This window comes from Perca fluviatilis, chromosome 8 (genome assembly GCF_010015445.1).
Source record: "Perca fluviatilis chromosome 8, GENO_Pfluv_1.0, whole genome shotgun sequence".
In the NCBI taxonomy this organism is placed as follows: domain Eukaryota; kingdom Metazoa; phylum Chordata; class Actinopteri; order Perciformes; family Percidae; genus Perca; species Perca fluviatilis.
In genome coordinates this window covers 8,718,624-8,745,975 of record NC_053119.1, presented here as the reverse complement: position 1 = coordinate 8,745,975, position 27,352 = coordinate 8,718,624, and the positions used below count along the sequence as shown (strand labels likewise).

Below are 27,352 nucleotides of genomic sequence, written 5' to 3'. Positions count from 1 at the left end.
GCGTGCATGTGTGTGTATGTGTAAAATGCTGAAGCTGCTCATAATGAAACAAAACTGGATTTTTACGCAACAGATGGATTAGTAAAAATGGGTAGTCATTATCCACTTACCTATTAAATACTTTTATATTCAATAAAGTGCTCTAAATTCACATCACACACATTACACTAAACAAGAATGCCAAAAACACAGATGCAAAAATACGCAATTCCAATTGCACATTTACCACTAAAATTTCATCATTAACATTTAATAAAGACAAATTATGGGATTTTCCAAAGTAGGTACTTTTTTTGCCTCTACAATGAAGGAGCAATGCATCACATTAAATGTCGGGGCTTACCTTGAACTCACTCGGAATCTTCTATATTTATAATAAAGAATGTATAAAACTACTGCTGATGGACTTTTTCTTAGCGAGACGTATCTTAAAAAGAATGCTGGGAAATCTAGGTATGGTTGAATCTGAGCTGACATGGCTTTGTCTTCATATGGAAATCATCCAACTGATTCTGGTGAAACAATTAGTTTATTGAAAGACAAGTCGATATCAGTCATTTAAGTCATTTATCAAGCAAAAATGTCGAACATTTGCTGGTTCCAACGTGATTTTCTATTTTGTATTATTGTAAATGGAATATCTTTCGAAATATTTTAGACTATGTTTGGGAAAAACAAGCTATTTGAAGACATTGCGTTGGGCTCTGGGAACTTGTGATGCTTTCTGACATTTTGTGGACTGAAAAAAATTTATCAATTTAAAATAATCATTAATTGAAGCCCTGGTTGCTGTTCTCCAGTCATTTTGACATGAAAGCATGAACAGAACTGGATTAGCCCTGAATGTAAAATTAAATGTCATGAAAATTAACCAACGCGTTCTCATGAACGGGTCAGTATGATATCGTACGAAAATGTATGGACACCAAAACGTATGATATCCTACGAAATTAGGAGAACGCCAGCTGGTGACGTGATGCCGAGCGGCAGTTGCTAGTTGTTTAAGACACCAACAGAGCTTTGTGACGCGGGCTACAGACCTCCATTGTATCAGCAATAGTTGGTGGTTCAGTTACCCGAAAATATGTGACTTTGAGCCGGGTATAAAGCAACGTGAGCTGCTGATCGTTTTGGAAGATGTTACGGTTAAATTAAGTCCACAAAATATGAGCGTTTTGCCGCAACAAAATTTAAAATTAGGCACCAAAATGACTAAGATTAAGATTAGTAAAAAGGTCTTGGTTTTCCTGGGGGAAAGGCTTTAGTTTTTCCCGGGAAGCGAACTCTGCTCTCTGGCTTGAAAGCTCTGCATGTTAACGGCCAGCCGCGTTCTTATACAGTGGCCGTCAACGTAGTGAATAAGCAAAAAATAAAAAACGTGGAATGCTTACGAATTACAGTGCTTAACTTTTCGTAGCTTTTTGAAAGAATGTTTCATTGAAACAGGCTGAAATTAACCCATCCAGCCGTCAATAGTTATATCCATATTCTAAGACCTTTTATCTTGTGCAGGGACGCGGGGGGGCTGTAGCCTATCCCAGCATGCCCTGGAGCAGGTACAGTAACATACTGGACAAGTTGGCATTGATCACACGAGTAACACAGACAGACAGACAGACAGACACACAACACATTCATCCCAATTTAGTGTCTCCAGTCCTATACCAAGAGGAAATGCATATGGACAAGAGGAGATCATGCAAGTTTAGCCACTGAGCCGGTCTGCTGCCCATATTTTCTTATTTATTAAGGGGGAAATAGAGTATTTATATTCCTGTTCCCATTATTTTAAGAAATTGATTCTTTTATTACGGCACTAGTCTCGTCCACAGCAATTCTGGATGGGAGAAAAACGTGCTCTGGTTTATTGGCATTTCTTTAAACCAATCACATTCGTCATGGGCGGTACTAAGAGCCAGATGGAGCAACAGTGCCTCTGCAAAATGGCCTCGGGAAGGAACTTGTTTTGGTGAAACGTGTACATTCAAAAGTTGGTTTAGTCATGCAACAGAAAGCTCAGATTGGACAGATAGTCTAGCTAGCTGTCTGGATTTACCCTGCAGAGATCTGAGGAGCAGTTAACCATAGTCTTCATAAATCCACCGGAGTTTAGAATGCCAACACAAAAAAAGCAGTAGGTGACATCTGGCTAAAATGAGGGACATCTGGCAGAATTTCCGGCGGTACCTGAACAGTCTTGGAAATAAAACGTGGTCGATATACCAACATTTCTGGTAACACTTAAACTGATTCAATATTATAAAATATTCTCTCAGGGTTTGAACATGAATCAAAATAGTATTAGAGTCGGTCTGATTTCAAAACAAAGGCATCATTCGGTGTATTATTGGAACTCACTTTGAGTGCAGAGATTGAGAGAGATGAAGAACATGTTTGTGTTGCTCTTTTGAGAATGACAAGAGAAAGGCGGAACTTGAAAAGAGGCTGGGAGTGCTAATGAGCCTTATTTTAAGAACACAGCGCAGTCATGAATATTTAACAGCTTGTCTCCTTGATGAACCACCAAAATAAAAAGTCTTGATGAATTCACAGTAGAAAATGCTCTGTGGAAAGCTGCTAACTTCTGTTGTGATTTGGTGCTATATAAATAAAATGAACCTGACTTGCTGCCAAGATGCTTCTGTTAGGGTTAGGATTAGGGTAACTCATACACTGGTAAAACAGTTTTCATTGGGACACAATGCCTATTAAAAAAATTCATGCCTTTAAACTATGTTAATTTTCTCCATCATTGCAAATGGAACAATGATGGATACACAAATAAACTCTCTTCACACGTCTAAAGAGGACAAGTTTCAAGGTAGTCTGGAAGAGACCCTGCAAGGTGCTAAGTCCCATGGACTCACTTTGTTGCTAGGCAACAGCAAAGGCACTGGTCCTGTTTCAGGAAAACAACTTCACTGTCCAAAATAAATAAAGATAGAAGGAACACACCATGAACCTCTTGAGCGGGGTTAAGTCACTGGGAATAGCACTCGGCAAACATAAAGCAGCGTGGCTGCAAAGGCCAAAGAGTTGTTTATGTTTGGTAATTAGACTCCTTACACTCAGGACGGAAAGGAACAAACAGCATAATACGATTTTCAAAAGGTTTACTGAGCGAGAAAAGGCTAATCTGTCTAAACGCTACCTAATGAAGATGAAATTGTGAATTGGTTAATTCAATTTTGCATAGTTCAACGAATTTCCGTTTTTCTAAAATAATTAAGAGGTCATATTTGTAGGCTCTGTGAACACTTAAAAGATGTAAAATGGATGTAAATCCTGTATGCGGTCCTTTGTTTTCATGAAGAAAATGTGAGCAAACACCCTCAGAACAGATAAAAAAAAAGAAAAAAGGCTACTAGGCTACTAACAACAGTAACTAGGACTCCTTATCAAAGAAGGCTGGCTTTATCTCATTAGAGCAGGCAAGAAACGGTGGGAAAGCTCTAGTTCCAAAGGGAAATGAAACAGTTTTGCCTGTATTTGCTTTGTTATTTAGCTAGAACAGCTCAAATTAATTACTCCCATCTATTCATTATTCTAGCTGTAAACACATTAGTCAGATGAAATGCCTCTGAGCACACCTGGCTTTTCTTATCTTTCGCACTGTAGATGACAGGGTGGTTCGGCTTCCCAACGTGCTGCAAGCAGAGTATTAAAGAAACCCAGTGCCATTTATGGGATATGGTACCTGCCGCCTCTCCTACCAATAGCTGCCTCCCAGGATGCCTTAATGTATGAGATTTGTCAGTGTCAATTTCCTAGCTAATCTCTCTGGTCCACCTCGCTGCTGTCACCGCTGCCCATTCATTCCGCTGCTCTGTCTCTACCTGCTCACACTATTCTGCGTAGGATACAAAGGCAGCAGGAAGCTGATGGATTGGAAATGCATCCGTGGTAGCTGATGCCGCAGTGTGACCCCTCATGTGCAACCAGCAGAGTTGATACATATACCAGGGAAGCTGTGCTGACTTCATCCAAACAATTGCTCAAGGTCTTCAGTTTTCTCATTACAAACCATTTTGACAAGTCAGATCATAACAAAATAATTCATAACTGACTCCTATTGATTCACCAATAGCATCTCCAAAATACTATGAACATACTGAACATTTTCTTTTTCTGAAAAACACCTGATTGTTTACATATGATGCACTTGTACACTTGGTTCAAAAGTACCTGAACTAAAGCTAGTACCGACTGACGTAGTATTCATTCTCGCAACAGTAGCGAGTTAGCCTAGAAATCTAGACGCACCCTAGCGGCAGCAAATGTAATTTGCAGCCAGTGTCGTCTAGCAAGCTTGGCTTGCGAGCTGGAAAAACCAAACTCTAGTCGGGCCAATCACATCGTGTATAGAGTCGGTGGGCGGGCTTAACATAATGACGGCAGAGTTGCAACAGTTCTGCGTGAATTCCCTGCTACTTGAAAACAAAGAAGATGGCTGCTGCTGCTGGCGAACAGCGGTCTTTCAAATCGGCTTTGGCCGCGACTCTGGAAGACTTGGAGTTAAGCTTTTCATTGAGAAAAGAACAAAGAACAGCACTGAAGTTATTCTTAAAAAAGGAAGATCTGTTCGGAGTTTTGCTCTGGTTGGTTGTAGCGCTATCTTATTGCCTGCAGAGGAGTTTGAAAGACAACCGTTTATCCCGCCCCTCGGATTGAGCCCTGCCAATGGTGTGTTCCCAGTACACATGGCCCGATACCATTTTTTGCTTCCCGATACCGATTCCAATACCCGAACTTGCGTATCGGCTGACAACAAGTACCGATCCGATACCGGTGTGTCATATATTTTATTATGTTTTAACAACTGTATACTACTATCCCTGTATGGATGTGATTTCTATCTTTGTTGTCGCTCTGGCTCAGGTTAAAATCTTTGTGAAACATGAACAAACAAAACGATTGCCACAGAACTTTCTTTTATTATCCAGTTTGACAAGTTATAACGTCGGTTATAACGGAAAAAGAATATAACTACTTTATTGTAGATTTTCTTTAGGGCTTTATTACGTGGTATGAAAAAGTATGAAAGACCTTAAAATCTGCGTAAGGAGGTTGGTTGGGGTGGTGGATGGGTCAAACGACACAGGACTTTCACCCAGGAGACCGGGGTTCCTGTCCCGTTCTTGTCCCGCGTGTCAGTTAAACGTACGTCCCGACCCAGAGCGTCAAAAAGTGACGCCAATAGTCCCGACCTAGCGCGTCTAAATATGACGCCAAAGGGCTAGACGCGTGTCCCGAGAGCGTCAAATAGTGACGCCAATAGTCCCGACCAAGCGCATCTAAATTTGACGCTAAAGGGGACTTTTTGCATCAATAGCAAACGCCAAAGGCACCTGACCAAGCACCGCTATTTACTGTAACGTGGTGGGACTGAGAATGTGTTGGACATGGGACATCCTGCACAAACCCGCCATTTTTAAATAGTCAAGTATTCACTGGGCCCTGATTAAAAAAATAAAAAAAAAGGTAGCCCGCAAAATCACACTGTACACTATGCCATACAATTGATGAAGTGATGTTCCTCAGATTAGTTGCAGATGAAAGGATTCAGCGAGTGGGAACTATCCGCAATGGAAAACGAAAACAGAAAAGTACTGGTACCAAAAGCCTACACGGTCATCATACGACATTTTCAACTGAAAAATATCCAGTCTTTTTGAAAGGAGAAGAGAGGTCTTTTTACAGATTTTCACACATATTTTATGTCTCTACAAATCCAAAAGTTGTTTCATGCTGAATACACTTCCTGTTCACGTCTGAGTACAGATCAGACAATGCTTCAGTGTTAATATTAGAAAGACAAAGAGACAAAGAGAAATGTGGCTGCTGAGTATGCGTTCCATCTCAAACAGTACTTGTTTTAGTTAGCGTTTGCATAGTTTTATTCTTTAACACTTCTAAATCCTGCTTTGTTCAAGGGTGGGAAGCCGGTGAGGGGTCATGTAATTGCACAAATGACTTACTGGCCATTTTTTATTCATTTTTATATGAACATGTTCAAGTGTTGTTTTCATTTTTCAAAAAAACACTTATCACAAAACATTACCACTGGCCAAAAAGAAGGGATGATTATCAATATAACGAAGTACTGTATTTCAGCTGAAAAAAAAATAGCTATATTTTTAGTGTTTGGTTGCATCCTTCTTTGAAAAGAAGTTGCTCATTTATGGTTTCAAACGTTAATGTTTTTCTTTAAAAAAAGTGTTTTTGACCTTGTAAAGATTGTATACCAAGTTGATGATGACCCGAACATTCATACTTGTGATACTAATGTGCGATCTAATATGCTGAGGCATAATAAATGCATAAATAGAAGGCATATACACAAGTGATCCTGCAACAAGGAAATGCAGAGGGCTTTTTTTTCCCACCAAACTGCAGCGCCCTAATCGGAGCTGTGAGCCGTTAACCAGGTTCAGCCACAGTGACGCTCAACACTTTCAGACTCCAACACAAAGGAGGGATAAACTGCTAATCAATAGAGAAAGAAAAGCTTTTTGTTACAAATTTATTGCCCTGGCTTCTGAATAGCTAACGTGTTATTTTAACAGTGTCAAAAACCAACATTACTCAAGAAAAGGGGAAGTATTTATTTCGGCACCAGACTAGAATTTGGCAGGCAGAGAGGTGTAATTTGCCTTAAGTTCTGCAGTGAGCAAAATGCAAATTTAGGCTACATTAAGAAAGCCCATGTTCACTGCTCATTACTGTTGGACGCTGGCACACTGCAAAGCCTGCTGGCCTATAACATTACAACATCACTTAATTAAAATAATTCTGCTGAAACCTAAATGAAGACCTTGACTTGCATTAGCTTCAGGCTTCGGAGGATGGCATTCAAACTTTACCAATCAGAAATGAAAAGCTGGAACATCTTCAGAGCTGCAGGTGGTGGAGTATGATTCTAGTTATTTCCACATTGGAACTGTTTTTTTCTTCTAGGTTTTTTTTTTGCATTTCTAATGTTGTTCACACACTTTCTTGGCTGGTTTGACTGATTTTTTGCTGCTCCAGCTTGACACAAATTGTGTTACACTTTTGGGAACTCCCACATTTTAATATAATATAAAAACCGATGAGTTATTCAGTGGATTCCAAATGTGTTGACACATTTTCAGCAAAATAAGCTCCCACTTTATTGGCGTGTTCAGGACATTTTCTCTGTAAATATACAGAATACTGAAGCTGGATGGTCAGTCCCTGATTTAAAATAAGAATATCTGATATAGGCACGTCACATCTGTGTGTGGGCATTATTGTGTTGGAAGAACATTTAAGAACATGTCTTTTAGCTTTGACTTTTGGGGTTCGCTTGTTCTCTGTGGGTGAACTGAAAATGATCAGAATTGTGCTAAATAATTGGTTGTAAATAATAATCAATCCCATTATTTTACAAGGCAGAGAGATTTAACTGAGTACTAAATAAAGTACTATTCTTACCAATGAATGCTGTTAAATTTGTCATTATGTCAGGTTTTATGATGACAAATAATGTGTGTTGTGGAATCAGGATTATTTGGGGAATTATTGGACTCTTCTTAAACCCTCCGCACCGAAACAATGCATGTGCAGGGGTACATTACGTGAAGATGATGAATTATAACTCTAAAAAAAAAAAAGGAACCAATAGTTTGACAGCTTGGGAAATACACTTATTTGCTTCCTGTTGAGTGTAAGATGAGAATATTGATACCATTTTTCTCATCTAACTCTCGGCATGACAGCCCAAGTGTTTCTTTTTTTCTTTTTTCTTTTTTTAATTCCTTTAACATTAGGGTTTGTGTTGCCACAAACAAATCAGCTCCAGTTTGGCTGCCAACAGCAAAAATCTGCATTTGTACTGGATCAGTGACAAGACAGTGCCGAGAAAGAGATAAAGTACGTGTGTGTGTGTGTGTGTGTGTGTGTGTGTGTGTGTGTGTGTGTGTGTGTGTGTGTGTGTGTGTGTGTGTGTGTGTGTGTGTGTGTGTGTGTTGCATTCTTTCATTCTCACCTTAACTCATTAATAATGTATCTGGCTGCATTCCATTAAGATCTGTAGGAACTTGGGCTTCAAATGTCCAGGTCTCAATGCAGAGTGTCAACTACAAAACACAAAAGAGGACACCGGGTCACACAACAACATGACAAAAGGTGAGGAGATCTGAAAAATGAATACTTTTTTGGGAATTACTTCAGTCAATCCAAATGGAGCTCAGCGTAAGTTCTTTCAGGAAGACTTCAAATTTCCTTTTTTCATCACTCCTATATGATCAGCTGTTCCATGGCATTCACTTGTCAGTAGTCAATCCATTTCAGCTGTTTCATTGTTAGTTAAACCAATCGGAATCAGCCATGTATCACTAGCCAATCGTAGCATGACATCCTGTTTTAAAAGTGCTCTCTCCTCTGCGGTTGTCAGTTGTCGTTTCAGGAATAGAGTGCGTCCCGCCTCCTCCCCTTCAACCACCGGTCGCCTCACCCAAGCACTCCGGGTGTCGTCTGCTACTTGGCGCTCTCGATTGGTTCCTTCACCACCACCAGTGTCTGGACTCCATCGGGGGATATGTTTGGGTTTCACTACACCTTTCATAACATATGGATTAGATGGAGTCTAATCTCCAGAGACCTTGCACATTTTCATATTTGCAAGGAAGTCTCTCCTGATTGAAATATCTTTATGTGTTTTTAAATAACCGTTCAGTAAAGCAGGGTGATATGAACAAATCTCCATGTGGGTCCAGACTTGCAGCCACTTTTGGACCTTAGCCTGGTGAAATCCAGACTTTTGGCAATAATGATGAAATGATCATACTGTGGTACTGTTAGACAAAATTACAAGCAAACTGTAGGCCTAATTAAAAACGAACAAAATGAGCTATAATGACATGCTATCATGTCATAATATGATGAATACCAATACTATTATACTAGAAATTATGTTGGAATGTTTGACTGTTGCTTTCCATTTAAAGATTAGTAATTAAATTAAATTCATCAATCGCCCAGCAGATTAAAACCTGCAGGAATAAATGCATATTCCTCTCTGTTTTCTGGTTCATTCCTTTTCGCTTCATGTTGGAATGTCAGAGACATTTTACAATAAAATCCGGCACCATCTAAACTTGATTGTTGAAACGATGCACTGAAATGAGACTTTGTTGGCCATTTTACTTATCTACCTATCCGTATGGGATATTAAAGCCCAGTGCTGGGCATAATATCTGACCTGCCAATCTGATTCCTTCAGATGAGAACCAATTATTTTTTAAAGTAACTTAAATTAATCAGCTACTCATCCCTTTACAAATGTTTTTCTGAAATGTGTCCAAACATCCCCCAAATCCTTTAAGAAAAGAGACTTCCCTGCAGATGTGCTTTACGCTGTCATTTTAAGATCTTACTCTGTATGCCAGATTGATTTATTTCCACTAAGCATACGGCCATCAGTTGGCTGCATATGACATCACGGCTCGTTCAAGGCTGTCTTGGGAGAAGTTATCATGCTCAGTGATGTCGACGAGTTAAACCCATAGAACAGATGCACGCCTGATGTTGAATTCAAAGCACAATGAAATATTTCCCTTCAAAGCACAGCGGGCTCTCTGGAGACAAACTGCTAAAGGTACAGAGCAGCGTTTGGCAGAATTCTGGCAATCTTCTATAATTCAGAGGAATCAATTAAACAGGGATTTTAATTACATACTGTCCAAGCTGTGCTGACGATCATTATGTGTGACTGAAAAACATTTAAAAGTAGAATATAACTGTGTATTAGTTGTCCAGTGGAAAAAGAAACTCATTTTAGTTGAAGGATTATAAAAAAACAAACTCCAGTCTTAGTATCTTTATAAACTGCACTGAATAAACACAAATATAACCTGCTTCAACTGGCTCCAGGAGAGTTTATTTCATTTTCACAACGTCAAGCTTTCGCCCAACAACAATATGCAAAACAGCTAAAGTAATAGATTTTTCTTTGCCTTCCAAAGCCAAAATGAAAGCCTTAAAGTGTTGGACTGGGACAGGCCAAGTGTGCTCCTGAGTGCATATTAAAAATGATACATTTCCAATTGCATATGTTATACTATTATGTTTTTTCCACATTTACTCTTCATTTTTGAGATGTTCATAAAAACCACTGCAGCTTTGTGCTGTACATTATCATATACTAATGCCACTAAACTGCTGTGGGAATTATTTTAATGGGCGAAACAACAGTTTTTCAGTAAAGTCCTGAGCCATGTCCAAACTAATGTAACAATAAGACTTGTCTCCAGTAATAAACCAAACGCAGGCCTAATGGCTGACCCTGTAGACTTGATTATGCAGGTTGTGTAACACATTATAGCAGGGCTGACAGTAAAAGCCTTCATAGCGACAAAACCTCAGCATAATGACTCTCGGTGACTGTGAACAACATGTAAACTAAATATGTGAAAAGCCACAAACAGCAGACAAAACACTCATTTCAGCTGCAAGCCATTTATAAATTAACATTTAGCTCAGAAAAGGTCACTTTTGCCTTTTCAAGCTGTGGTGTTTTTCACTTTCCATAACAAAATATCTGTGAAGGGGTTTAGGAAACATTACGTTTAAAACCTTTTTTAGAGAACGTGTCATGTGTTTCTCTTCTCACAATAGCCTACCTATGCATGACAATTTCATACATAGCTAAACCATACATACACCTGCCTACCATTAGCATAATAAAGAGACAAACATTAACGCAGCATGCTTCACACTCATGCCTAATTCCCATTCCCTCTAAAATATGAGAAAACATTATCAGTGTTGCCATAAACACAAGTACAAATCCCTGCTGTTATGGCAGTCCTACTGTGAGACTTTTGATGTTTCGCAATCATTTCTATTCCACAGCCGGCATTTGCATTTGTTTGATTTCCAGCAGCAGTATGCAATGCCTCCTTGTGCAACAATACAGACACAAATAAATTAAGATCCATTCTTCCTGGCTGATATTATTTATCTCCCTACTCAAGCTGTCTGAACTTTCGAAAACACAGCTTTAAGTTATTCACTGCTATTCCCATACCCGTCGCCCACTACCTTGACAGTGTCTAACAGTCTTCTGTACGTCTGTGCATGTTTTTTGTTGTTGTAAAATAGCAGTCTTATACAACAGATAATAAAAAAAAATTGTTTAGCCTACTTTGGTGTGTAGATGCCGCATGAGTCATTGTAATGTAATGCATGCCTATGGCTGTAACCACAACTGCTAATCCTTCTGCAGAAAATCAATTTTTCACATTGGCTTCAGCTGCCCCTAGGAAGACAAATCACAAAACTAGTCAAACCGGCGATCAGAATCAAACAGACTGGAGTCAGACGGAGCAGAGTGTAATGCCTCGTGTACAATCAGTAACAAGTCGCTGCCAGAATGAGAACATGCCATTTCATTCTCATCAGCCTCTTAGAAAGAACAACATTACATAATTAGGATGATTAAGATGAGCGGAGACTAAAGGCCAACAGTGTTAACATAGCTGGAGATAATAAAAGGATTAGGGGTGATTCACTTACAGAAGGTAATGGCATTTAAAACAGAAAACAGGAATTCATTAGTAAATGTGATTGACAGCTGAATATCGCGGAGTTAAACAGCACAGAAGAGAAACTGCTTGTGATGGATACCTTTATTTAACAAAAGGGCTGCTTGTCCAGGAGAAAAGACCAGAAAAAGTCACTTAAAGTGTCACATAGTCAGGTGCGAAAAAGGGTAAAAAAAAAAAAAAAAGAGAGAGAGAGAGAGCAGATCTGCAGTGAGCAGATGAGCACTGACCCGATCCGACCCACTTCCCCCTGATTTATGGTTTATGGTCCCTCAGCAGACACAGCTTTGTTCTGGGGGGCCATAAATCTCCCGCACCTCAGAGCCGATCAGCTGACCCTCCAATCCTGGCAGCCGCCCCATTCGCACAGTCCCGTCTGCCGGCTGCAGCCGAGCTCTCAACACAAAAGCAGAAATCACCCGAGCCACAAGCGCAGGCAGTTAATCACCGCGAGCAGACAATAGTATGAAATAGAGCCAAGCGGGCCGGGCAGGCTATTCATGCAATCGCTAAAGCACTCAAACGGGACAGCCGAGGTTTACCTGTTTGGTAACCTCTGCTCTGAGCGCAGGGAGTGCTTTTCCTAAAAAAGTGAAATGAAGTTCTCCCTGTTTGAAAAAAAAAGCCAGTGGGAGCACAAGTAAGGAAGACAGAAGAGTTGTAAGGATGGGAAGACACCTCAGTAAAATAACACTCAGCAAACATGAATATAGTTTGTATATATGCATCCATGTTGAAAGAGCTAAATGCCAGACTAATTATGAGAAACATCAGTTGGTGTGATGAACAGAAAACACAACTGCTGAGACTCTAGGAACTTGGCTCAAAGAAAACGTTGCAAACTGCAGCCCGGCTCAGCAGGTGAACTGCTGCAGCGTGGAAAGCACTGTGTGTCTGAAATGAGTTATTTTGTCTGGATCAGACATGGTGGCATGTCTCACTGTCAGTGGCAAAATAAGAAGGAAAGAAAGATGGAAGAGCAGAAGCAGAAGACGCCACGGCAAAAGCGGCCAAGTGGGGATTTTAATTTGAAAGGGAGGAGAGAAACAGCACGAGAGATAAACGCAGCCCCACCAAGACATCAGCCTGGAAATAAACACGTATGGAGAAGCATGTGGAGAGCACAAGTCAGGAGAAGACTGGAGAAGGAAAGCGTTTGCTTCTCACAGAAGCACCGTCATGAAAAAAAAACAAAAAAAAACGCACACTCACCTGTCTAAAGCATGTAAACGCATCCTTGCACTGAGTCCTTTTTACGGTGCGAGTATCGCGAGGGAGCTCTCCTGGTGCTCTGTGCACGCCACCAGTCTAAATCATCTCCTTGACTCATGCGGGAGCAGATAATTGGCTCTCAGAAAAGTGGGATAAACACTCATTGTAAAGGCAGTGAGTAGCCTGGCGATGAGCATGTATTTTTTTCTTTTTTGTATTCCCACTCCCTCGCATGGATGATGTCTTTTTCTCTCCCTCTCTCTTTCTCTTTCCCCCCTCCTCTTCACTCTCTCGTTCGTTCGCCGACTCTCTCAAGAACACCCCCCACCCCCACCCAACCCTACCCGCCACCCCCCCACCCCCTTATCCCCCAAAGCACAACTCTCCTTGCCAAGGTGCCACTAACAGTGTCTGCAAAACTGCTTTCTCATTGGTTCTTTCCACCCTGCTCTCTTCCACTTTTTTTCAGTTTTCCTGTCTTAAAGGAACAATGTATTCCCACTCCCTCGACCCTAAACACCCCCCACCCCCCCACCCTCCCCAGTTCGCAAAGTGTATCCCGATGAGAAGTGTTGGGTAAAACTAATTACAGTTTAGGGTCGGAGCAGCGGGACAGACTTCAATAATTCATGAGCTTAATTTAAGGGTGATGGCAGATGTGTACCTGAAGAAATGGAACTCGCAGAAGCTGCAGAATTAATCTGCGACACCCTGCTGATGTTGAGTACGTGTGTGTATCTAGGAGTAGAGGTCGAAAATAACAGGATATGAAGTAATGTTTGACATTTATTGATCATCTCTCAGCGACTACGAAAATGTGACAACATCAACAGGTCTCCGGTACAGCTCGAGCTGCGTGGCCTGGAACTGGCACAAACAGCAAAGTCATATTTGTGCAAAATAGACGTGTAAGCTACTTAAATAGAGCAGAGATCCGGCCAAACGCTCTTGTGTCAAGGTAATGCATCACCATGAAAATATTTAAATAATAGTAATGCTTGTGTTTTGGCTTGAGAATAAGCACAATGGAAGCTTGAAATTTCTGAGTTATTAGATCTTTAAAACAAGCTTCCTATCTTTAGATACTAAAAGTGCCAAGTTTTACTGATGCTGCTGCTGCTCTTGTCCTGTCTTTTATCATCACAGATTATTTTATTATGTTTAGACATATATATATATATATATTTATTTGTTTTAGGTTTTAGTTCCCCTCCGAGAAGAAAGCCAGACAGTTTTCCGTAAGTGGCATCAGGAAAGAACTCCTCTGCTGCAATGTAAATCTGGTTTGCTGTCCTGAATCTGTGACAATTTAGAGCCAACTCCTAAATGTTAAGACCCAAATCTCTGATGTCATGAAGCTTTATAACCAGAGGCAGCTTAGCTAAATCATTTGTAATCTCACCGAATACTAGTGATGCAGAGTCCAGTTCTTGGTTGACAGACAGCAGTGACTTGATTCCCTTCTGTAGAAGGCTTGTCACAGTAGGTTGGATAACTCCTGGCATATCGTGCTCGAGCCAATACCAGTGCCATTTTCTCCACATCAAGCCCACTGTCAAAAACACAGTGCATTGAGTGAGCCTCAGCGCAGGCAGGCAACACTATTTATAATAAATGAGACAAAAAAATACCTAATTATATACCTATATACCTAATTCAAACTGCTGCAAGTGGGAAGGGATCAAAGAATGCAACCGGCTATATTTGCAATCAGTTTTTAATGTTTAAAACGTATAGGCATGTAAAACAGTAAAGTTTGAAGTGAGTCTAAGCAACTTTTGAATGAAGGAATGGAACATTCTTCCTCATCTAAATGAAATATTGAATTTTTAAAAAGTAAAGTAAAACTGCTAGTTTAAACTAAAACTGATATTTAATAAATGAGTGAGTAAAAGGGAGTCTTCCTGATTGAACTTTTGCTCAGCTACTTTTTAGAGTTTCAAGCAAAATTAACCTGAAAACACTTTCCCTTAAATTTGCAGCTAAGGCTAGCGCTAGTTACCTAGCCTTGGTTGGCAAGGTGCTATCGAACGCTGAACGAGACATTTTTAGCTGACCAAGATGTTCCAAATAACTTTGATGAAGTGAAAACACACAGTGAGAGGGTCAAACTTTAAGACGAAAACATAGACAGCAACCAAAACAAGGTTCACGGCTATTTTAATGTACACAGGGCCATGGTTAGCATTGCTAAGCCTCTGTCCTGATTGACAGGGTGGCGTGTAGCCACGCCCTAAAGCATCCCCTGCTTTATCATCTATTTTAAAAATAAATGGGACCATAATTTACTAAATGAACATCATGCTGTATTGAAGAAGACTTAAGACCTTTAACTCATTACGAGAAATGTTTAATGAGGTAATAAGTCGAGTGAGAAGTAGGGTAATTCTTTTCATAGACTTCTATAGAAACAAACTTCGTTCTTTCTTGCTACCAGTGGAGTCGCCCCATGCTGGAAATTATATAGAATGCAGGTTTAAGGCACTTCTGCATTGGCTTCACTTTTCAGACCCAGAAGCTTCGTCCATTATTTTTACAGTCTATGTGTTTAATAGCAATAGTTACTATTTAGACAATTTTTTATGTATGTGCAAACCTTTTCAAAGTGTCAACTTTTGACGGTGTTTTCTGTGACTGAGCTCCAGACATCCAGTGAATCAGCTCCTCTAGCAGTACTGACCCGTATATACTGTCTGAGCACCTGTGTTGCCTGAAATCCCAGTGATAAATTAGTGACGACAATGAACATCTTCAGTCGCAGGTGCATCAACTGTGCTATTTGAGTTTCCTTTCCCAAGGCGCCTTGTACAAATGCTGACTTTTTGGAGTTTGCACTTTTGTCAATCTGAGTTTCCAGTGAGCAGAATTTAACAGCTTACTGAGCTGTTAACCGTGGGACCGTAGGGGAGTAAATATCAGCGAAGACAGCCTCATATTCAGCTGTTCATTGGTAATCCTGGTGCCTCCATCAGGGGGAACAATTGGAAGCAATTATTCATGAAGGTTTCATTGTTTACTGGAGTCTGTTAGAGTTTGATGTACTGCTTTGTACAGCGCTCTGTCGTTCTACATTTACCACCTGCACAAACTGGTGGGATTTGTATACAAATCACATGATCAGATTATTAAAAGAATGAGCCAGCCCACATAAAGGAAACCGTTCCTCGACAATCACGACTAAAGTTAAAGAGAAACCTCCAATATAACTTTAATATCATGACTTTTCTTTATTTCCCAAGCAGAAACTTCAGAAAGTAAAGTAACTCCTTAATGTAAAATTAATGAATAAATCAAGCAGCCTTGGTCGCCTTCAGGTCCACATCTGCAGCGTCAACCTTAGCACACCTCCTCTTGCTGATCAAAGCTGCTTCGTGCCTTCATCAACAGCTGGTGTGCATGTTAAAAAAAAATGGCAATATGGCATGATTACGTAACCTATTTCAATCCGCCCTCCAGTCCATGCCATTCTCCAAACAAACACAGCTTGCCTTTGGTCTTTATTTCACTGTCATTGCATAAGGGAATTCACTGTCTTCCTTTGATTCTTTGGCACTTTGGTGCTGCTGTCTAGCAATCCATTAGCTCCCATTATCATCTCTACAGTGCTAATTACAGACAACAAGAAGACTCTCACAACTCTAATGTACGGTAGGTAATGGCTCGGTCCTCCTCCTGTATGGAATTTGAAAAAGTATGATAAAAAGGTACAAGTATGACGACTCTTTGAGTGAGCAAATGATTTATGGCTTGGCCTATGAAATGTCAGAAAATGGTAACGCTTGATGATTGACATAAATGATTGATTGCTTATTAAATAACGGTTGATTAATTTCCTGTGGATTATGTGACCACCATAATCATGTACAGTAGGTCCACGTGTCATTTGATGACGACCATCATTCAACCCCTGATTTTAAATATATACAAAATATATATTTGACTGGCTTTTTGTGGAATTGTTACAAATACCAAAAGAACCTCAATTCGCTGGATCAGTAACGTGCCGATACTGATGTCATTATGCAGATCTGGTATCAGCCGGACGTAAACAACCCACATTTAAAACGGTTTCTCCATCAATATCATTGTAAAACTCTGTATTTAAACTATTAGCATGAGTCACAGCAGACCGCTTTCAGCCCCACAAAAATCCCTGTCCTTCACATTACTTCACTTAAAAATTATCCCAATGCATTCCACATAGTTTGGTATACAGATTTTTAAACGTGGGCCCTGATACGCTGAGTTAAGATATCATTATCGATATCAGGAGAGAAACCGTTCTAATTTAGTGGTACATATCAAGCAATGCAAACTGATTTAGTTGTATGTGCCAGAAGGACTTTGAGGTATTCTCCTCTGAAATTTCCGTCTCCACACCAATCATTTTCGTTTGTTCTCCTCAAAGCTCTGAAAAATAGAAAACTAAATGAAAACTGTCACTCTCGAGTCTTTTGTATGGGGGGAAAAGCAGAGATCTCAAAGCCTCAGCACAAAAAAACAAACTGTCTACATGGGTAGATTCCACTTTGGCTGGTTGAAAAATACTTTTTTTGTACTTTGGCTAAAACCTTAAGAACAGAAGTATATCTGAACTCCATAATCTGTGTGAGTACAGCCCTTCTTGGCTACTAATGGGCAAAAAGTCACATTATGCTAAATGAGCAGCGGAGGGTGAGACGCTGAGGGAAAATGGCCATAGAAATGGAAGATGAAGCAGGCAAAGCGCACTTCAGTGAGTGTAAGATTATTCCACTTCAAAACACAAGCAGACTTAATGTTGTCACTTGTATAAGCAACTTTTTCCCTGTTATGGACAGCAGTTTTGTTGAACTGAGTGTTCTCATTTGAACCCTTTTATAGCTCAGTGCTCTAACAGTTTACTCTCATTCTGTCTCTGAATGTTACTTGGTTGAGTTTTACGAATATATCTCGTTGATCAGGCTACTGGAATGTCATCTATATGACCTCACCTGTACCGTATTTTAACGGTGGTAACATATTTATTAAAGCTCTCTAGTTTTGAAATATTTCCACTTTATGTTATTAAATCAGATGAAAGACTGGACTACATTTATTTGACTGTAATTATTTACTTGTTCAGCTTGTAAAATATGACGCATTATGTTGTTATATTCTGACAAAATCTAAAAGTGTAATTTTAAATAGTAAATTTGGATGATAACACTTCCATTTTTGTTTTACATAGTAAATTTTTTGAGTGCAAGGCTTAACATTTGTAGAAGAAAAACAATTTCATTCTTCGTGGCATTCATATAATACTGCAGGTTCACACTTCGACTACAGATTTAATAATTGACAGACATGGAGAGGTGATACAAGCAGCCAGGGGAGAACCACTCTAAATAATACATTGGCATAACAATCAGCCCAAATCATGATGACAAACTTCTTGACTTCACTGAGGCAGCCCGTTGAGTAGTTGTTTTTGGCTTTTGTCCAGCTACAATATGAATGAACTACTCAGTGTTGAATGAATCACCGTACGAATGGCCTACAATCTGCTGTCTGACAGCTGAACTAAAGCTTCACAACACATTAGGTTCACACATATGTGAGGCACTGGAAGAGAGTGGTAAAGCTTATCTTTTTCAGCTATTGGTACAAAGAATTCCCCCTGAAAATGCTGTGAATGTGTTTTTGAACCCCTCTCAAAGGAAGTCAAAATGAGGAGCCATATCAAACACTGGAGGTAAAAGGCAATTGTTAAAGGGTAACTACCGTTTTTTTCAACCTGGAAACAACAATCTTTGACATTGGTCCAGTATTAAGCAAGATCACTGCAGTCGGCAGCAGCAAAACATGATACAATGTAAGTTAATAGGGCAATTGTCCAGCTTGTATTTACCTTCACAGACGTGCTGGTTTTGCCACTGACAGGCTCAGATTAATATTCTAAGTGTCTGACAACATTATGGAAAGGATCCCTTCACATATAGACATTTAAAACCTCTTTGTGACCTTTCTGTTTAACCAGAAACAGCTCTGATGTCGCTAGTGCTAAACCCACCAGACTCCATTTAAAAAAGTAATACTTTTAGTGTGTCTAGAGACAATATATTTTCACATGTGAATCGGTAAACTATGTGATTATTTCAACCAAAACTAGAGTTGTGATAGTTGGAAAAGTGGAAAGACGACCCAAAACGGCTTTTCGTATTTTTATTTAGTTTCTGTCGACTTTGAATGAACTGTATTTTACGATACTAAAATGACTGTTTATTTACATGGAGTCTGGTGGGTTTAGCGAATGCAATTTCGCAGATGTTTAAAAAAGGATCTTACTCTTTAACAGAAAGGTTGACCTCCTTAGAAATCCTTTCCATAAAGTTGTCAGAGACTTAGAATAATAATCTGAGCTTGTCAGACTGATGGGAACAAAAAGACTGTTGTTCCCATCAGTCACTTAGACACAAAAACATAGGAAAATATGGTTGAAAAAAACAGTGGTTACCCTTTAAAACATAGATGAATCATGAGAGGAAGTGCAGCAGATTGAAATACCTCCAACAGCTACAGCTCCATCTATTGTCATACTGGGCCTGCTTTTATTCTAATGGCCAAAATGGCTCTAATGTCAACACATCCTCATACCTCCGCGACTATATAGGTCAATTTCTGAAGACTGCCAAAACGACACGTACTGTATGACTGTTCCAGAGGTTCACATGAACAGTTGACATAAGCTGTGGTCGAAACCGTTCCCTCATTCCCTCACTCACTATTCCCTATATAGTGTTTTTTAAATAGTGAACTATAGAGGGAACGACCAAACGAGATTTCGGACACTCACTTAAAGTGTCCGAAATCGCCCGTTGTTTGTGTGACGGAGGCGGGCGCGCCCAGCATCATGTAAACAAAGCGAAACTAAAATACTTCTAATACATCCCTGAAACAAACCGAGCACACAGGAGGAGAGTAAAAGGCCGTATATATGTTGCCTGTTACATTTCCACTGTTTAGAAACGAAAGCCTGCTCCATTTTTCCTTTTCAGTTTTCGCGGGTGCAGCTGCTTCTTCTTCTCCTCCGGGAAAACACTTTTTGCATTGTGGTATACTGTACGGAAGTAAACATCATATGTGCACTCAAATTAGCTGTGCCTTGTGGGTATTTTAAGATGGACTATATGGTGAATGAATTTAATTATTTTTTTTTTTTTTAACTGTGGAGAATTCAAACACCAAAATGACAAACACATTATATAGTGTACTATTTCCGTGATAGGGAACTGTTTCGAACATAGACTGTTCTAGGAGCTAGGGGGTACGCTCCCCTAAACAAGACATGAGCTCCTCTAGAAGCAACGCAATGTGAGTTTGGACTGGTTTAAAAAAAAATATTTCTAATGCTGATGACATAAGAAAAAAGCACAAAACAGCAAATTTAAATCATGTTATGTGTAATTTTGAATTGTGTGAGCAGCTCTGCCGTGGTGAGTGCATGTGCAGGCTGTTATTCATGTATGATGGCTAATAGGCTGCTTTTCCACATTGTTTTGTTCGCCTATGCGTAATTGCCATGCCAGCACATGCAGTTCAGCGGACTCTCTCATCTTTTCTGTCGAGCATTAAAGCTGAGTATCCCTTCTGTCCATCAACATGCATGGATGGACTTTACTGCCCTTCCCGTTCACACACATTTGTGAGGCAGGTTTGTCCTCCATGTCAGACACATATATATTATATATTTCTGACTAAGGGATGTAGGAGAAAAGTTTGAATAGTGTTGTTTTTCTACAAAATTACAAATTAGTTGTGTAAAAACAAGCCACAATTTCTCAGTAAGTTGTGAGTTTTTTCTTTGTTATAGCCTAATAAAGTCTCTGTGTCTCCCCCACAACCTCCAAAATTTCTGTTTTATCACTGTGTAGTAGAGCCACTATTAGTAGTTAATTATTAGATACAGTCAAAGTAGTGTGGTGGATGTACATTGCTAGGATAAGGGTCTATGTGCTATACTATACTTTATATATACTATAGGTCTGGCAATGAGAGACTACATTCAAAGCAACAAATGAAAATGGTTAAACTCTCACAAGTATTAAAGAATCAAACTTATGCTGAAAAGAACACTAAGTAAGCAACTTTACATTCACCTGACCATTACTAACTTTACTTCATACGGTGTAGAATGCTGAAATGAAAATGACAGTTTCATACATAACAAACAACAAAGAAAAAAGTATCCACTTAGAGTATGTGAGTAAGATTCTTGCTGTCCTTTTGCACACAATGAATACATCTGCGGGGGCTGACAGAGTTGTTGGCTGCTATTAGAGGTTGACTACAGCGTTATGTTACTTACAGTAATGCACCTTCAATTGTAAATGGCTTAATTAAGTGAAAATGGAGGTAAAATTGGAAGAAAGTGGACTTTTGGTAAAATCCGCAAGACATTATGTTCCCTACAGACTGACTCAACGAATGATGAGTTTCTGTTGGATGCTCAGGATCTAGCTCTTCATAAAAAAAAATTAAAAAAGTTCAGGTTGTAAAAGTAACTACACAAACTTCAACAACAGATGCTGACATATAAGGTGAACTTGATTAAAACACGCTGGGTGGCTGACTTCAACTGATTCTGTCTTCCTGAAGTGGAAGCATACATTATGTTGAGCATATGGGAGTGAATATTATACCCAAAGCCTGAGAACCCCTTTCTCTCCCCTCTCTTTATAAACATGATATTCAAGCTTTGCACGATGCTCACTGAACCAGCTAAGCACTTGACGGCAACATCAATGCATCGCCGAGTGTATGAATAAACAGTCTGGATTCATGCCTAAAGTGTTTCAACTCCTTCCTCGTCCTCAAACTTGGCATTGGTGCTAAGCATACTGTAAGTACGGTCCATTCTTTCACTCATTCCGCCGGGCAGAAAGTCAGTCACACACTTGACAGTCATCCACTCAGCGATGGCATTAAGATTTCTCCTCACAGGGGCTGAACACGAAGCGACTTTCATTCTACGACGCTTACGCCTCACTTCCTCTGTGTCACAGCGATGCTCAGTGGCTGCCCGATAAGTTTCCAGCTGCCCAGGCAATCATGACCTGCACTACCTCAGATAATCAACATGGTAAGACACTGGGGACGAGAGTACGGTCAAGAGGCAGACCGACAATTATTTGTGGCATTTGTCTAACCTTTCACGGGAAAAAAAGTGAGATCAAGTGAGCGGCTGCTGGGACTACCTGAGTGGATGCTGTTGCAATCGTCAGTGCCTCAAAGCAGCGAAACAAGTTCAGTGCATCTCGCACTGTGAGAAATGTCATTTCTCACTGCGGTAATTCAACTTGAGTCTTCATTTCAGATTTTTTTGTATAAACAACTGGAAACAACCTGCTGATAGGGAGATATTGTTTCAGCATTTACAAATGCAGTTCCAATGATTATATTATGTTGTACACACACACACGTGAAACTGATTCTCTTTAGCTCTTTTGGGAAAAAAAGGAGTGAGAGTGAAGATATAAAACTCTACTGACAAAGTTTGGAAGATAAATATGATTTTAGAAGAAATGACATAGCATAAACGTCTTCCTAGGATGTTCGTAAAATGTCTGCATTAACTGTAACAAGGCAACAGAAACACAGCCTGCTCACAATTCCATCCAAAAAGTAAGAGAAATTAGAGTTCTTTAGCTTTATGTTCTGCCTGATCACACAGGGTCAATGGAAACCTTCCTTTTGAGAAAAAATGACTTTATTTAAATTACTTGTACAGCATAAATGAATGCAAAAGCATGACTCATTTTATTTGAGAAGTCTAGTCATTTCTTTAGCTGGGAGAGATTCAATACACAGGCCCTTTTTCAGCACCAGCCAGGCTTCTGCTTCACACCACTATTCACAGCTGGAATCTGTCCAGTATTACCACAGCTACACAGCACAGCATAACCTCTAATGTCCAAAGAGTGGACATAAGGAGCAGTTGTGATTCTACTCAATGTGTCAGTGTCCACTGGACTCACGTCTGCACTGTCTTTACACACCTGGTCGGCTTTTTGTTTTTTTTGGCTCACATCTCTGAAGCGTGGAATTCATATGTGAATGTGTGTAATATTTGCCTGTAATATTTAATCATAGCTTCCATGTGTTAAAGATCATGGTTTGCTTAATAGAATAGAATAGAATATACTTTATTGTCCCCTAGGGGAAATTTGTCATGGACTCAAAAGTGCATAGTGCATAGTAGTAGCTGCCATTACAGACAATAGATACACGTAAAAATACTAATAACAGCTAAAAAAACATACACATAGGCTATATACATACATAAAAAAAAAATGCAGAACACCGGGTTAATGCACAATTCTCAGGCCTATTACAAATCGTACAATCTATTTAAAATTTAGATTTAAAATTTTGATGGAGACTGGTACAAAGGAGTATTTAAAATGGTTCAATTTAGTTTTAGGGATTCTATACCTTCTGCCAGAAGGCAGGAGCTCGTATTCCATTAATGTACAAACAGCCAATTCTTTTGTTTTGGTAAGAGACAACAAGGCCAACACATCCCCATACCTAAACGACAGAATGGGTTGACTGCCAATGACTTCCAAAACAGACATATATATGAGCATGCCGTGATACAATGGCAGCTTTAAAACACTTGACCGTAACACGTGACGGTTGCAATTTTAAACTGTTTTAAAATGTGTAGTTGCCATTTTGAAACATATGTAGTTAAGTTTAGGCAACAAAAATACTTAGATTTAGGAAAAGATCACGGATTGGCTTAAAACGAGTCACGTAAAACTACAACTTAAGTCCGTAAAGGTTGGTTTATTTTAATTTTGTAATTTTGTTTTACATGGGACACAAACCCTGAACTCCAACCTACCTCCTCATGCCGAATTTGGCACTCTTATACTTTGTCACCTCACTTACTCGTTTGCTCCCGCGATACTTACTACGACCACTAGAGACTAACAACAAACGTAAATATAGGTTGCTATAAGATGCTTGCAATATCGACTTATATGGTCGTTTTCTGGTTGAGGATGGTCTGACAAGGCAGTAACTTCTCAACAACATACAAATATGCGATGGTCATATGCAGTATAGCTAATATCTTCTTTCTTCGCAACATAAAAATGAATCAGCAGGTAAACAGATGGTCCAGTGGCAAAAATTCTTGCCCACCACTGCTGAGAACTGAGGTCGAATTACCAGAAATGGGACCTCCATCTAGTGTTCAGATGAACACCGTACAGATCGGAAGCCAGTAAGGGATCATGTCTTTACCAGGGCTCAGAGAGACCTCAGCCCCCCTAAAAGCCATATTAGTGCGTGTTTGGCATCGATATTTGGCTTAGAATTATTGCTGTTAGTAAATTGATTAGTTACATTCTTTGCAACCCCAACAATCTAATCTTTTTTTTGTTATGTTCTTATTCCAAGAACATATCCATATAGATTTAATTAAAAAAATCCATATCCAGTATTTTTTGGATTGGGCACTTTAATGGACTCCCATACTGCTATACAGAACTATATAACCCCAGAAGGCTGGTGCCTATTTTTGTTATGGATCGCAATATTTCACATTGCGTAATCGAGAATTTTCTACCCCACAAACCTCTTTAAGTCAAGAACTAAAGATCAGGGGCAGGCTGGAGCAGTGTATTCTGCAGACAGGAAGCATAACTGTGTTTCTTAATGACACTGATGACTAGCACTGGGTACCGAATTCAATACTTTTTAGGCACCGACCGAATTGCCTCTAAAGCATCGAGTATCGAAAATATTCAGTACCCAATTTCAATACCTAAGGAGTAAATCTCATCATCATCAGTGAGCCAATAAGCTCTAAGATCTAAAAATGCTTGTGATTGTGAGGGTCTAACGTTACATGTTGCAGAGACACGCAGGAAAAACTCTACGTTACACAGAGACGGGGCTCAGGTAGTAGGAGCTGAAAAATAAATAAAAAGATTTGTTCTGTGATGTGTAATGTTGTAATTTATTTTTGTTTCATAAAATTGGTATCGGAAAAAGTCTCGTTTAGGAACCGGTATCAAAGTCACGGTATTGGTATCTGTACCCAATCGAACCATTTTAAACCAGCCCTACTGATGAGGTGTCCCATCTGTTTTTCTATTGTGGGGATCCACTGTGTGTCGAATTCAAGGCCTCACCGCTGTTATACAAAATACATTTTCAAACTAAAACATAATCAGGACGAGTCAGTTTTTGACAGTACGGAGATAGTTTTGCTGGCTTGCGTACTTCTTAAATCTGTCAGTGAAAATGAATTCATTCCAATTAACAGTGGTTTCACAGAGTGCTCTGGTAACAAGCTGAGGCTCAGGGGGGAACTCGACCCTCTGTGACCCCTAATGAGCCAGCAGCCTCCTGCCAGAGGAAGCCCGAGCCGCTGCGCTTGTAATGAGCTGCTGTTTTGCTACAGGCCTTTCAGATGAGCCATGGAGCTGTCATTCGCACCGCAGGACATGAGCCGCTTCGCCAGATGATGCAATTCTTTGGCGACTCTAAGTACAATGCGTGCCTTTTGCTGATGTGTTACTGTTAACAGTTTCCATTCAGCGTTCATAAAGGTAAAATCATTTCAGCTATTCTTTTCATGTTTCCATAATGTGGAAATGGCGGTATCAAAGAAGCTGCACCGGGTCAAAAAAAACATCTTAAACACTGCAATGTGATTCTGTTTCTGACTAGTTGCTGTTCAGATGTGTTGCTCTTTTCTAACAGCTGCAATTGTGATATTTTAGACTAAACTGGAGGCAGCCAGTCACTGAGGATGGCCTCGACAAGGCAAGTTATTTTATGTTTGTGAGATACATGCTGTTGTGGCTTACCGTAGAGTTGCAACTGATGAACATTTAGTTCCTTTCTTAATTGAAGGTTTTTTCAATTAAACATTTACTTTTTTAGTCAGTCAGTAAGGAATGATAGCCCAAGGTGCCAAATTGCTTGTTTGGTCCAACCAATGGTCCAAATTAGTTCATCAAATATAAAATATATATACTGTGTATATATATATATATAAAAACTAAAACCAAGAACTACATGTGATAAGTGATTACGCACTTACATTGCTGTGGAAGGTATTTTTCAAAATAGAGCATACATTTTTTTGTGTGGAGCAGCTTGTCTGCTACAAACAGAATTGGTGGTTGACCCTGTGATATGCACCTCCATCAACACCTAAAGTTAATTATGTAATTACTAAGAATTTGAATATATACATAACATATATATATATATATATATATATATATATATATATATATATATATATATATATATATGCTATAACATTGACACTGTGACCTCCATGTAGGCTATTTATTTGGCTTTGATCCATTAGGCAAAGATTTAATTTAGATAAGCAATGCTTCCTGCTGTTTATGTTTCTTCAGTGGAGCTATACTGTGCTTAAAGACATAGTTAAAGATCTGGACTCTTCCCTCTGATTTTGCCGAGTTGTTGTGTTTGGATAGAAATTGGATGCATGCTCTCGGAGTGTGACTTATTGCGTGTCTGATGTTATCGGACACACATGCTGTGACGCCATATGTGCGGTGAGGGAGGCTGTAAAGTTCTGACCTGGGTTCCATCTCGGTGACACGCTGCAGAGCTTTGATAAGAACCAGAACAAGCGTGCCGGTACACACGTGGCCTACTCGATGTCAAACATGCCAACATCACAGAATCATCACTCACCATCCAGACAATGCGGGGGGTCCATACGCAGGTGTCAGCGAAGGGGGGTGGTATCTGAAGAAGTGGGCTGCTTTCTCTTCCTTTCTCTCTCTATCTTGTCTCCTGTTAGACTCGCTGAATTTGGATCGGTACGGGCACCCCGACGCGCTTCGCGATCTCGGAACGCCAGAGTCCGGGCAGGAAAGCAGGCGGACAGGCACCGCTGGAGATTTCTGCAGTGGCTGATGCACCTCCGCGCGATTAGTTTCCTTCCCTCTCGCGTTTAGATGTTCTTTGTCTTCAGCTCTCACAGAAGACAAACTTTGAGAATTTCACGCACCTCCAGCTGTCGAGATTGCGGCCACATCCCTTCTATGGTCCCGTGGCTGTTGATGTTGATGTTGCGCTCCGGTCTGCTCTTTCTTTTGCTCTTCCCCGGCGGCAGGCGGACAGGAGGGCGGTGCGACTGGAGTCGTGCGCTCCAGCGGTGCATGCGTGGCACGCACGGTCACATCCCTGAATTCACCTGTCACAAGACAAAGTGCATCCTATTTAAAATACAACCGAAGATACAGGGGTGTAAAAACCCACAAACCCAGGGGCGTTGATAAGATTTTAGGGGAACCCATTTCTGCTCCAAAAGGGGTGCACATTTGTCCAAGGCCCCCCTCTGGGAGGAGATTAAAAGAAAAAAAAAAGCAATTAGTTTAGAAGCCCTGTATATGTGTTAGGATTCTCTGGGTTTGGAGGAAGTCACTGACACATTCTATAAAGTTAGAAGATAACTGCCCAAACTTTCATGTCTAAAAATCAATCCAGATCTAATAGAGGTCTGGGGGACTTAATCGAGGTTTCAACCCACGGAGCCTGTCAAAGGCTTT

At 40.0% G+C, this 27,352-nt stretch overlaps 1 protein-coding gene across 7 annotated transcripts in view; it reads right to left on the bottom strand.

Annotated features, from left to right (window-relative positions):
* The window catches only part of mgat4c (mgat4 family member C), a 115,826-nt gene extending 88,841 nt beyond the window's left edge, over positions 1-26,985 (bottom strand). For 2 of the 7 annotated variants that reach the window (XM_039807528.1, XM_039807530.1), the window contains exons 1-2: positions 26,493-26,985; positions 8,009-8,099 (exon numbers count right to left, since the gene is read on the bottom strand). The gene's annotated coding sequence lies outside the window, so the exon portion shown is untranslated. Of the gene's footprint in view, positions 1-8,008; positions 8,100-12,779; positions 13,018-26,492 lie in introns of those variants that run through there. The other 5 variants (XM_039807533.1, XM_039807534.1, XM_039807529.1 and 2 more) reach the window with 4 other exon arrangements.
* Between the last annotated feature and the right edge of the window lie 367 nt (positions 26,986-27,352).